The sequence below is a fragment of the Geotrypetes seraphini genome, chromosome 11 (assembly GCF_902459505.1).
Source record: "Geotrypetes seraphini chromosome 11, aGeoSer1.1, whole genome shotgun sequence".
Lineage (NCBI taxonomy): Eukaryota > Metazoa > Chordata > Amphibia > Gymnophiona > Dermophiidae > Geotrypetes > Geotrypetes seraphini.
In genome coordinates, this window is record NC_047094.1 from 33,152,621 (window position 1) to 33,165,944 (window position 13,324).

Genomic DNA, 13,324 nt, shown 5'->3' on the forward strand with positions numbered 1-13,324 from the left:
TTAGGCCCCCTACTGGCGCCTAAGTTAAGTGAAAAACTCTGTTTGAAGTATTTTTTAAAAATGATTTTCAAGGCGCCTGCTGGCACCTAAAAAAACAGTAAACACTCTCAATCAAAATTGGTAACCGTACTCAAACTCCTAAACTGAGCCAACAATGGAACTAAGGAGTAGAACCGGCTCACAAATAGAGACGAAGACTTAATTTCTCAAGTGCCCAAGGTCAGCAGCCAGAACAAATCATGGTTGTTGAACCAGTGACGGGGCTATCATCGAATATTGTCTTATTAGAGAGGACATGAAAGTTGCCATTCAAGTGGAGAAGGCTTCCTCCAGGGCAAGACAAATGATGGGGTGTATCCGCAGAAGTTTCGTCAGCAGGAGACCTGAAGTTATGATGCCGTTGTACAGAGCCATGGTGAGGCCTCACTTAGAGTACTGTGTTCAGTTTTGGAGACCACACTACCGAAAGGAAGTGCTGAGGATCGAGTCGGTTCAGAGAATGGCCACCAGGATGGTCATGGGGCTCAAGGATCTCACGTATGAAGAAAGACTAAAGAAATTGCAGCTGTACTCACTTGAGGAAAGAACAGAACGGGGAGATATGATTGAAACATATAAGTACATCACGGGACGCATCGAGTCAGAAGATGATATCTTCTGGCTCATGGGACCCTCGACCACCAGAGGGCATCCGCTGAAGATCAGGGGAGGGAAGTTTCATGGCGACTCCAGGAAGTACTTCTTCACCGAAAGAGTAGTGGATCATTGGAACAGACTCCCACTCCAGGTGATAAAGGCCAGCAGCGTGACGGATTTTAAGAAAAAATGGGATACTCACGTGGGATCTTTAAGGGAGTAAATTCAGGGGGGGGAGGATACTTGGAATGGGCAGACTTGGTGGGCTATAGCCCTTTTCTGCCGCTTGTTTCTAGGTTTCTATGTTTCTATTTTCTCTATGAACCTTTTTGTTTGTTGTATAAAATTAATACTGTTGTTTGTATTGTAGTAGATTTGTTTTTACTCTAGTTATTACTCTAATAATTATGCTGTAAATGTGTGGTACTTAGCTCAAGTTCAATAGCCGACGAACTTCCCACACCTGGTTCACAGACGGAGGATCTCCGTTTCGCTCTTTGTGAAATTAATAAGAGCTTCTTCAGAACAGCATGTTCTTTAGCTTCAATACTACAATGAAACAAATAAAACCATCTTTATTTCAATAATACTGTTACTGCTTAGTAACTAAAAACTTCTTAGTTAGTATGTCCTAAGAAAACACACATGGAACCTCCACCTATCGTAGTTTTAACAGACACGCTATATAATTGAACAATGTATTTGCTTACGGATCCGGAACTAAGTCTGCATTCTACTTACTAAGCTTCGGTCCGTGACTGTGCTCCCCTCTGTCTTACATGGAGGGAAGTAACCATAAGGGCCGGCTGAGATCTCAATGCTTAAAGATCACTAGCGGCGTCTGACGTCATTTCCGGAACGGCTTCTGATTGGGAAACTTATCCGAAACGAAGTGTGATTAATTTTACTGAATTGAAGTAGTAAATCCAACCCTTAATTAAAGAAAACTTGCCAGTTGAGTGCTGTGTTTAGACCATTAGGTTGTACTGTTTGAAGTCTATCTATCCATTTTTGTTCGGTTTGAAGTAAAAAAAAACAGTGCCAGAATCGCACTTACATAGGCGTTTATGGTGCCTAACACCCTTGTAGGCATGGCCAACGCTAGGAGTGATGTCAGGTGCCCTAAAGCGCCTTGCGTAGGTGCAATACGTTTCCGGCGCCTACTTTTATCAGAAGCACGGTTCTCTAAACGGTGCCGTCACGCGATTGACATATGATCGGCGGCCGCTTTTAAGGTACCGCTGACAAAGGCACTGTTTAGAGAATCCGGGTCGATACATACAGTATAAACACATACATACATTTATATAAAGGATTCAATTCAGTAAATAGCGCCAAAATTTGGGTATGAGCATTATTCTATAAACGGCATTCTTTGTAAAATAGCATGTAATGCCAGGATCTGCGCCCAGCTTTTGGGCACGAGGATTTATACTAACTAAACTCTGGTGCAAATCCCTGTACCTAAATTAGGCATGGATTCTAAAAATTTTATAATAGTGCACACATCTCTAGTGAACGCCTCTGACCTCTCAATGCAGTGATGTAGTAAAGGGGTGGGGGTGGGGGTGGGGGGATGGTCCGCCCCTGGCGCCATGTTGGTGGAGGCGCCAACACCCCTCCCCCTCTTCCCCCTCCTCCCCTCACCTAGTGCGCACCCCGCCTTCCCTTCCTCTATACCTGTAGTTGTTCACCGTCGCAAGCAACAACTTCAACATGCTCCTCGTGACCGCTTCGCCTTTCCTGCTGATGTCACTTCCGGGTGTCACCCATAGGAAGTGACATCAAAGGGAGAGCTGACAGGTCGCAAGGAGCATGTTGAAGTTCTTGTTGCTCACAGCGGTGAACAGCTAGAGGAATAGGGGAAGGGGGAAAGGGGGATGGGGCAAGGAGCGGGAGGGGGGGGGTCGGAGACAAGGGCAAGGGAGGGGCACCACCACCCTGGATGCCTCTCTCCCTGGCTACGCCAGTGTGAACATGCTTCTCTCCTTTTGCAGTTGTGTGCCAAAAGATTTGCATGTGCATCTTTATAGAATATCGCTTATATATGCATGACTAAACCTATAAATAAATATATATGCATGAATAAACCTAAATTGTTGCCAATTAATACCAATAATTGATTTTTTTGCTTGTTACTCAATGAAATTGCATGCACCAATTGATAGAGGCACCCAAATTTGCGTGCACAATTCTAAGCTCCATTTATAGAATTCCCCTGCGCATACATATCTGTGGCTTTTTAAATATTTTAATGCAATTATTGTGATTGTGTTTTAAAGTTAAAATTGATGCATGTAATTCATGTTTTGATTGTATTAATTTGGTTTATGTTTCTTTTGTTTGTCTGTTTGTAGTGTTTTACTGTCTTGATTGTAACCTATCTAGAAGTAGTGAGGTTGGATATAAATAAAATGAATAAAGAAAGACATACAGCACATGAATAAATCGACAAAGATTGAATAGTTGAAGGACTAAGGGGCATTAAGCTCTAGCATTCACTTTGAACTTGAGAAAACAGGCTACTGCAAAATACAATCAAGCATTTTGCAGTATTTTGCCTGTTGCGTGTACTAAAACCTCCTTTTACTAAACTGTGGTAGCGCTGGGAGCCATGCTGAATGCCCTGCACTGCTCCCGACGCTCATAGAGTTCCGATGAGCATCGGGAGCAGCGCACAGCATTCAGTGTGGCTCACAGTGCTAAAAAACACTATCGCGGTTTAATAAAAGGGGGCCTAAGAGTATGTTCATTAAATAGCAGGCAGTAAGTTTTCCCACATCAGCTGCAATAATGAATAAATTAGGAAGGGACCTGCGAAAATAAAAAGTAAAAAAAGTCCTGTTTTAGGGAACGCTAGAAACAGGCTTAATGTGCGGAAAAGTCCCACGTCAGCATGTACTAAGCCCTTCGCTTAGCGCATCTTAGTAAAAGCGGCTCTTCAGCTTGGAGAAGAGACGGCTGAGGAGATATGACTGAAGTCTACAAAATCCTGAGTGGAGTAGAACAGGTACAAGTGGATCGATTTTTCGCTCCGTCAAAAATGACAAAGACTAGGGGACACTCGATGAAGTTACAGGGAAATACTCATAAAACCAATAGGAGGAAATTTCTTTTCACTCAGAGAATAGTTAAGCTCTGGAGCACGTTGCCAGAGGATGTGGTAAGAGCAGATAGCATAGCTGGTTTTAAGAAAGGTTTGGACATGTTCCTGGAGGAAAAGTCTGTTACTGAGAAAGACAAGGGGGGAGGCCACTGCTTGCACTGGATCAGTAGCATGGAATGTTGCTGCTCCTTGGGTTCTTAAATGTTAAGATGTTATGTAGCAGTTTAATTGTTTTGCCTTTTTCTAGACAATATTCAGATGGCCACAATGAGCGTTTTTCTAAATACTCACTACTGCTGACCAATTAAACCTAGATATTCAATGCCAGGTCATAAGAACATAAGAACTGCCATCTCCGGATCAGACCTTCGGTCCATCAAGTCCGGCGATCCACACACGCGGAGGCCCTGCCAGGTGTACACCTGGCGTAATTTATAGTCCACCATATCTTTATCTCTTAAGGAGATATGCATCTAGTTTGCTCTTGAAGCCTAGGACGGTCGATTCCGCAATAATCTCCTCTGGGAGGGCATTCCAGGCGTCAACCACTCTCTGAGTGAAGCAGAACTTCCTGACATTAGTCCTGAACCTGTCCCCCCTTAGCTTCATTACATGTCCTCTAGTCCGTGTCAAATTGGACAATGTAAATAATCTTCTCTGCTCTATTTTGTCGATTCCTTTCAGTATTTTGAAGGTCTCGATCATATCCCCACGCAGGTCATATCCAGACTCTCTGCAGGTATGGCTGATAGTCTGTGTTCTGTTTGTTTATCTAACCAAGCAAAGTTAGGAATGCTATTTAAGCAGTCCTACTTAGAACTGGCCCAAGCCAGAAATGTGCCCTGTGTGACATGCCCCCTAGTGCTCTTATCCCACCCACTGTATCACAGCCAAGCAGACTAGGCAATGGGCAGGATGCAATTTTTGGAGCCCCCTGCCTCTCTTGCACCCTGCGCACCTGCACTGCCCACTTATACATCACTACGGCCCTGGTCCTACTTGCCTGGCTAGCTATGCAGGCAGCAGCGATAACTATCACCAATGCTCACGTAACTTCTGGGACTACCTCAGCAGTGAGAGCTGCGCTGCCTGTTTAAGTACCGATGAATATCGGCCAGCTCAGCATGGTTTAAGCAGGCAGAAGTAGGGTTACCAGATTTTCCCAAAAGAAAATTTGGACCCATGGCCACGCCCCCAGGCTCACCCAGTTCCAACTGAGTCACGCCCTGTTCTGTCCCCTAGCCCAGCCCCCAGATGGCATCTGCATGGGTGCAACGCAATGATGTCATGTGATGCCCATCGCATTGTGTCTGTGCATGCATGGATGCTCCTTCTCGACGCGATTTTGAGGGATGCTTTTCAAAAACCGGACAAGGTGCCAGGTTTTGAAAAGCCGCCCAGACACCCGGACACAGTGTTCTTAAACTCAAACCCTCTGCAGGGCCACATTTTGGATTCATAGGTACTTGGAGGACCTCAAGAAAATAGTCAATGTCTTATTAAAGAAATGACAATTTTGCATGAGGTAAAACTCTTTATAGTTTATAAATCTTTCCTTTTGGCTAAGTCTTAATAATAATATTGTCATTTATAGCTAAAGAGACATATGATCAAGAAACTGATTTATTTTACTTTTGTGATTAAGATAAAAATACCGAGGTCCTCAAAATAGTACCTGGCGGGCCGCATGTGGCCTCCGGGCCACAAGTTTGAGACCACTGCCCGGACATGTCCTCGAAAAGGATACCAGTAAGGAGTAGATTGCAGTAATCTAAGCGTGAGGTTACGAGAGCTTGGACAAGGGTCCGGGTAGTGTGCTCAGAGAGGAAGGGGCGAATTTTGGTGATATTGAAGAGACAGAAGAGACAGGTCTTAGCAGCTTGTTGGATATATGTAGAAAATGAGAGGTCAGAATCAAAGACGTTTCCAAGGTTGCGAGCAGAGGAGACTGGAACAATGACAGTATTATTTAAGCTTACAATCTAAACAATCAAGACAGACAAACAGGATGTCAGGGTAGGGGTTACAGTTAGAGGGGATGGTTAATCTGCAGGCCAGGGTGGTGAGTAGAGGGCAGAGGGGAGTAGGGCTCTGAGTTGAAGGCTGTTTTCAGCCTACTTTTGAACAAAGTAGCATGGCGGATGGACTCAAGTAGTTTATTCCAGGCATATGGGGCAGCGAGCTGAAAGGAACAAAGTCTGGAATTGGACTTGGAAGAGAAGGGTACAGATAAAAGCAATTTGTCTGAGAAAGGGAGTCCTTGGGGAGGTGTATAAGGAGATACAAGAGAGAAGAGATACCTGGGGGCTGCAGAATGAACACATTTGTAGGTTAGTAATAGGAACCAGTGAAGTGATTTCAGGAGAGGGGTGGGTGAGTGTAGTGAGGCTGGCAGAAGATAAGTCAGGCAGCAGAGAGAAGCGGTTCAGTGGGAGACCTGTTAGAAGTAGAATAAAGTAGTCTAAGCATGGGTTCTGAGAGTGTGGACAAGGGTCCAGGTAGGGTGCTCAGAGGGGCAGGGGCAAGTTTTGGTGATGTTATAGAGATAGAAGTGACAGGCTTTAGCAGTCTGTTGGATATGGGTAGAAAATGAGAGGTCGGGGTCGAGGACAACTCCAAGGTTACGAGCGGAGGAAACAGGAACGATAACAGTATTATTTATAGGGAGGGAGAGGAGCAGAGGGTTTAGGAGGACAGAGGAGCTGTTCGGTCTTGGACATATTTCATTTCAGGTGGTGGCAGGACATCCAGGCAGCAATATCAGCCAGACAGGCTGAGACTTTGTTTTGGACGTTAGATGAAATCTTGAGTGTAGAGGGAAGATCTGGGAATCATCAGCATATAGGCAACACTGGAAGCCATGGGAGGAGATCAGGGCACTGAGGGAAGAGGTTCTAAGGCAGAGCTTTGGGGTACATCAACTGCTAGCGGGGTAGCAGAAGAAGCCCCACCAGCGCATACACTAAAGGTGCAATGGGAGAGGTAGGAGGCAAGCCAGGAGAGGACAGATTCGCGGAATCTAAGCAAGGAGAGTGTATCAAGGACTAAGCAATGATTAACAATATCAAAAGCAGCAGACAGGTCAAGAGGGATGAGGATAGAATAAAGGCAGGGTTAACCCAGCCATGTCCTCTTTTTTGAGGTCTGTCCCGGTGCTCGGATGGTTTTTCAAAAATGGGGGAGTCTGTCTAGGTTTAGCCATTTTCCTGACTCCTCCACATACCTTTCTCAGGCCAGCCACTGTAATTGAATCTTTGGGCAGCCAGCAGCAGCAATGAGGTAAGCCCTCTGTCGACGGCCTACCCTGGAAGCTGCCTCTCTGCAGCAAATTCCTGTTCCCGCATAGGTGGGACTTACAGAGAGGTGTGTTGATGGGCTTTCAGTGAAGACTAGAGAGAAGTCTTCATAAGGTGGGTCTCAGTAGTGCTGATGCCTTGTGGAGATCTTAATAAACTTGGAATATCATTGACTTTTCTCTGGTCTTCATTGAAAGGCCATCAAAAAACCCCTCTTCCATTTTTTGGCAACTGGTGAGCACACACACAAACCTTCAGTGCACTTGCTCTCTAAAAGTCACTCTTTTAAAGTACATTTCTGTGTATTTTATTTCACACACTAATTACAATAGTTATGGTTTGGTAAAAAAAAGTCATAGCAATAGAAAGTAAAGCTCATAGTATTCATACACGACGGGTTGCTCCCTGTCTAATTATATCAGCTTCTGGAAGACCAAAAACTCATGTTTAGTGCTTGATAAACTGAACATGTGAAAAAAAAAGCGTTCTATTCAATAAACCAGGGGCGCTCATTTGTCAGTCCTCGAGGGTTGCAATGCAGTCAAGATTTCAGGGTTGCCCCAATGAATGCATATGAGACCTATGTGCGTGTACTGCCTCCATGGTATGCAAATAGATCTCATGCATATGCATCATACTGTGGAAATCCTGTGTCTCACTTCCGGCTCACCACACCTTTACTCACCTTTATAGGACCTCCTAGGGACCCCTGAAGAAGACTTTTTGTCGAAACGCGGACCGTGTTGGGTCCTGTATCCCTAGTGGACTAGGTCCTTTAAGGCTCTTATGTGGATGATTTATTTTTATGTGGATGATTTCAGTGTACCTTTGGAACTTTGACACTTTCAAATAAAGTCCATTTAGGAACATCGTCACTCCACAGAGTTTTTTTTTTGGTTTTCTATGGATTTTCTTCTTTGTGGATATTTTGGGGTCAATTCCTTTTGTTTTTTTCAATCCTGAAAACCCACCTGGGTGGTAGCCCTCAAGGACCGACACTGCGCACCCCTGCAGTAAACGAAGCAGAAATATACAGCAACCTGCAAATCAAAGCCACTTCCTGTGAACAATACATGAGCTACATTTTCCAAAAGTGACTTTGAAATCTGGCATCCAATTTTGATGGTTCTCTCTGTTCACATTAATAATCCTGAATGTACGAAGCTCTAAAACAGCCTTGGTAATTGACATTTTATACATTTCATCGGGAACCAGTACCAGCTGAAACACAAGAGATGGTTTGGTACGATCAGAGTGGAATGGGTCAAGATTTACTTAATTTTTATGTCTGATGGTCTGTTGGAGAGCACAGTATTACCATAGCAAATCCTCTCCTGGGAATCGTGAGTGTCACAGTGAATTACAAAAGGTGGCCATAATGAGTTTCAGCCATGCAATTCACAGACACCCAGCAGCCCTGCAGAATAGGACTTTTTTTTTTAAACTGAGAACATTGTAATGTCTAGTGTAAAAATGCTGAAATGGTATTTGATTACACATGCAGATGGTAAACTGAATATATATATATATATATATATAGATTAAGGCAAAAAAAATGTAACTCCCTAGTTTTGGGGTTTTTTTATTTGCTGTTTTCTTTGCAAATACTTGGAATTTCAATGTGAAATTTTTAATCTTTGTTTGTTGCTACTATCTGAGTAGAATGAAATTACCTTTAAACAGGGTGAAATTACAGGCTTTTAGAGGGGCATAATCAGAAGAAACATCTAAGTCCGTTTTTGGCCTAAGTCGCTAGTTGCCCAAAGTTGGCTAAGTAAAATGTCCATTCCCCAAAAATACGTCCAAAATATATATATATATAAAAAAAAAAATTGTCTAGTTGGATGACCAGCCATTTGATCGTCCAGACCGCTAAGTCATCTATAGTTATACCCCATTCTTGTTCAAAAATTTGTCCAAGTCAATAACGCCCAGAACAAGACCTTTTGGATGTGGGCGGGGTCAGCAAAGTGATGGACTGGCCACACGGACATGGCAACAGAGTAGGGGGCACCATACAGGGCACTGCTGTGAACTTCATAAAAAGGGTACCACATAAACATCTCACCACAACTCCCTTATAGGTCATGGTGAGCCCCCCAAACACCCCCTAGAACCTACTAGACCCACCTGTCTACCACCCCAATAGCCCTTATGGCTGCAGGTGCCACTTATATGGCTGTACAAAAGGGTTTTGGGGGGTGCACATGTTTCACCATGAATGCAGTGATTAGAGTGTCTTATGGGCCTGCGTCCTCCTCTCCATGGTTCACTAATCCATCCCCAAGTCCACTTAAGCCACCTCTGTGCAGCTCTACAAAGCTTTCCTATGCCAGGCTGCCAGATGCTGATTTTCTGGAGGAAGATCAAGTTTCAAGTTTTCAAGTTTTTATTATTATTATTTGATGAATCGCTTATTCGATTTACTAAGCGAAGTACAACATTCTAAAAAAAGAAGTAGGTTACAAAAAAGACTAACAAAATAACATAATTCTTAAAAATAAAACAAACGTGAATCAGGGGGGTAAGAAGGGAAAAGTTACACATTTTTTCTTAGAGGGAATAAACAAAGAAGGAGAAAAACAATAGGGTGGGGAAAGAGTTAAAACCTGAAGACATTATGTCATGTCTAAAATTTAAATGTTAAAAGCGTCTTTAAGAAGATAAGATTTTAAGGATTTTTTACAGGAAGTAAGGTCTTTTTCATCTTTAATATATTGAGGCAATGAGTTCCACCATTGGGGACCCATTACGGAAAACATATCGTGTCTTCTGGTGCCTACTATTTTCAAGGAAGGGATAGCTAAGAGATTCTGGAAGGTCGACCGGAGAGGTCGAGAGGTATTATGGGGGATTAACATTCTGGTTATGATTGGGGTTCATTAAAGGTTAATGTTTTAAATACTAATAGTATCACCTTGAAGATGTGTGTGTTTTTATTCCGATTCTTATGGCAGTGTGTGTGTGTGTGTGTGTGGGGGGGGGAGTCAGTGAACACTGGGGGAAGGTGTATGAGGTCTGTACTTTGTCCCTGCGGTTGTTATCTGGTTACTTTGGATACCTTCTGGGCACTTAGACCTGTTTTTAGATGGCCTAAGTCACTATGTATAAGTTCTGTCTAGGCAGTCTCGTTAAACCTTTGGTTATACTTTATTATTTATTTATTTTTTAAAAAATTTATATACCGCATACAACTAAGTGGTTTCCATATCATATACATAAAATTTTGTTTCCCTCCGATTATCACATAGAACTTAGACATGTCAAGACAACATCGTTAATCATCCCTGTTGCAGTACGGCTAAGTCTAGGTCGGCCCACGTCCTGCCCAAATCCCCCCCCCTCCACTCCTCCTAACATGCCCCTTTTATCTTTGGGCATACAGCAGCACTGACAAGGCCTAAGTCATTTTTAAATACGTCTAAAACCCGGTTTGATTGTCGGCCCTTGGACGATTTGTCTTTTTGATCGTCCAAGTGCCAATTTAGGCCAGTTTTTAGACTTATTTCCATTTTTGATTATGAGCCCCTTAGTGTGATTGCCCAGCAGTTTTTCTATGTTCGAAAATGTTTGCACTGTTAACACTACGAAGAAACAGGAGATGCAACCTTCTCAAGGTAGAAAGGTAAGAAAAAAAGTGAAGGCGACCTTACCTGCTCAATTTCTTTATTATATCTTTTTTGGACTCGATATGTACGTGTTTCGGTCCTGTGACCTGCTTCAGGTGTCTACAGAATAAAATGAACAAACTTAAACAAAACATGCATCATTGCCGTTTTAAATTTTAAATTTTGACGTTGTTTTGTTTAAGCTTGTTCATTTTATTCTATAGACTCCTGAAGCAGGCCACAGGGCTGAAACATGTACGTGTCGAGTCCAAATAGGTATAATAAAGAAATTGAGCACCTAAGGTCGCCCTCACTGTTTTTCTTGCACTGTAACCCTAATATTATTTTTTAAAAAAACAAAACAAACCCCCCCAAAACAAACAGGGTATTAGCTTCCTGTTAATGACATAAGATGACATAGACTTTTGGTTGGGAACAATGTTGGAGACCTGTCACAAACTCCACCCAAAGCCGCAAACAATTGTCGAACTCAAGGAAGCTTTGCAGATGATCTGGGACAGTTTACCACGGGAACCGTTTGACAAGGCTGTTAAGAACTTCCCAAAGTGACTGAAGGCCTCTATTAAAACTGGAGGCGGATATTTTGAACATTCACAGTGACCGTGAAAATCTGACACATTGTTAATTGTATTGTTTGAATGATGTTATTTACTGTGGTTTAGATAGAATATTTTTAACATACAAAAATCACTAGGCAGAAATGCTAAAATGTCAGTAATGTAGCTTTAGATACCATATTTTTTGTGCCATAAGATGCACCTGACCATTAGACGCACCCTAGATTTAGAGGAGGAAAACAAGAAAAAAAACATTCTGAACCAAATTCTCCCTGCCAGGCTCTGCACCCTGTTCCCCCTACCTGCCAGGCTCTGTCCCCTGTCCCCCCCCCCCCCTCTGGTGGTCTAGTGGTAGGCCGGGGCAGGGCACAGAGCATGTAGGCCTAGTGGCAGGCAGGCAGGTCTAGTGGCAGGCAGGCAAGCCCCACCTCGTACCTTAAATCATCCCCCACTCCCCCTAGTGCCCCCAGTACCTTAAATCATCCCCCCATACAACCACGTGCCCCCAGTACCTTAAATCATCCCCATACCCCCATGTACCTTAAATCATCCCCCATCTCCAATGTACCCCCCCCAGTACCTTAAATCATCCCCCCATACAACCATGTGCCCCCCAGTATCTTAAATCATCCCCCCACATCCCCCCAGTCCCTTTTTTAATCATCCCCCCCATACCTTTAATCATCCCCCCTCGGTACCTTTTTTAATTCCTCCCTCCTTAGACTGCTCTCATCTTTCCCAGCCAGTGGCGCACAGGCCAGAAGCGCAGAGATCTAGAGCAAGTCCTCCGCGCTCTCGCCTGGGTCCGCACTGATCTCCGAATGGCTGCAGTCAGTTCTTGCGAGTCCCGTGAGAGCTGACTGCAGCCATTTGAAGATGGGCGCGGGCCCAGGCAGGAGCACGGAGGGCTTGCTCCTGATCTCTGCGCTTCTGGCCAGGAAATTTGCTGGACCACCAGTTACGATGGCAGCGAGCGGGTAGGTGAGTGGAATTAAAGATGCAGCTATGATGGGGTTTAAAATAAATATGTGGCAGCGGTGGCGGGGGTAAAATATGCGGCAGCGGGATTAAAAAAAAAAAAAAAAAAGTGTCAAATTTGTATCTTCGCTTCATAAGACGCACTTACATTTCCACACCCTTTTTGGGAGTTGAAAAAGTGCATCTCAAGGAGCGTAAAATACAGTAATTAAATGTTGTTTAATAGAAATATGTAAGTATGATGACTAAACAAAGACATAAAATTTCTCTGAAATTCAAAGCATTTGCTGAGAAAATGACAAAAGAACTCTAGGGGTTACCTTTTTTGGTCTCACCCTGTACATGGCACCATAACTACAATATACATAATTTCCCAGCAATGGTAGGGGAATTATAACATCAGGCATCAAATTTTCTGCCTCAGGTTTAGAACATAAGAATTACCATACTGGGACAGACCGAAGGCCCATTAAGCCCAGTATCCTGTTTCCAACAGTGACCAACCCAGGTCCCAAGTACCTAGCTAGATCCCAAGTAGTAAAGCAGATTTTTTTTTTAAATTCTTTATTCATTTTCAAAATTACATTAAGTGTTAAATATAATCATACACATTAACAATAAATATATCACTTAAAAACAATCATTGGTACATTACATAAATTTTATGTTGCTTATCTTAGGAATAAGCAGTGGCTTTTGGACTTCTCTTTTAGGAAATTATCCAAACATTTTTTTAAACCCTGCTAAGCTAACTGATTTCACCACATTCTCCGGCAATGTATTCCAGAGTTTAATTGCAGTCTGCTCAGAATTTCTTTATTAGAATGATTCCCTAGTGCATAGTTATATGATAGTCACCTATGTTCCCTTTAAGTGAAGCGCATGAACAATCGCTCATACATTATACATGGTCGTTACATGGCCGCTCACAGAAATACTGACCCGACCCGACTCTCAAACAAAATTAAACTAAATCAATTATCATATGTTTGATGTTTTTTTGTGCTAATACAGAGAAATGCATTGGTAATACAGTGATAAAAATTTTCTGGTTTTTAGAACTAGTTGCTCAGATGAAAAAAAAACACCTTGCATGCACCCAGCCACTACTTATAGGAAGCA

The 13,324-nt window shown here is 43.0% G+C and overlaps 1 protein-coding gene across 1 annotated transcript in view; it reads left to right on the top strand.

The window, feature by feature from the left end:
- The window catches only part of SHISA9 (shisa family member 9), a 452,554-nt gene that overhangs the window by 145,544 nt on the left and 293,686 nt on the right, over nucleotides 1–13,324 (top strand). The window lies entirely within an intron of this gene.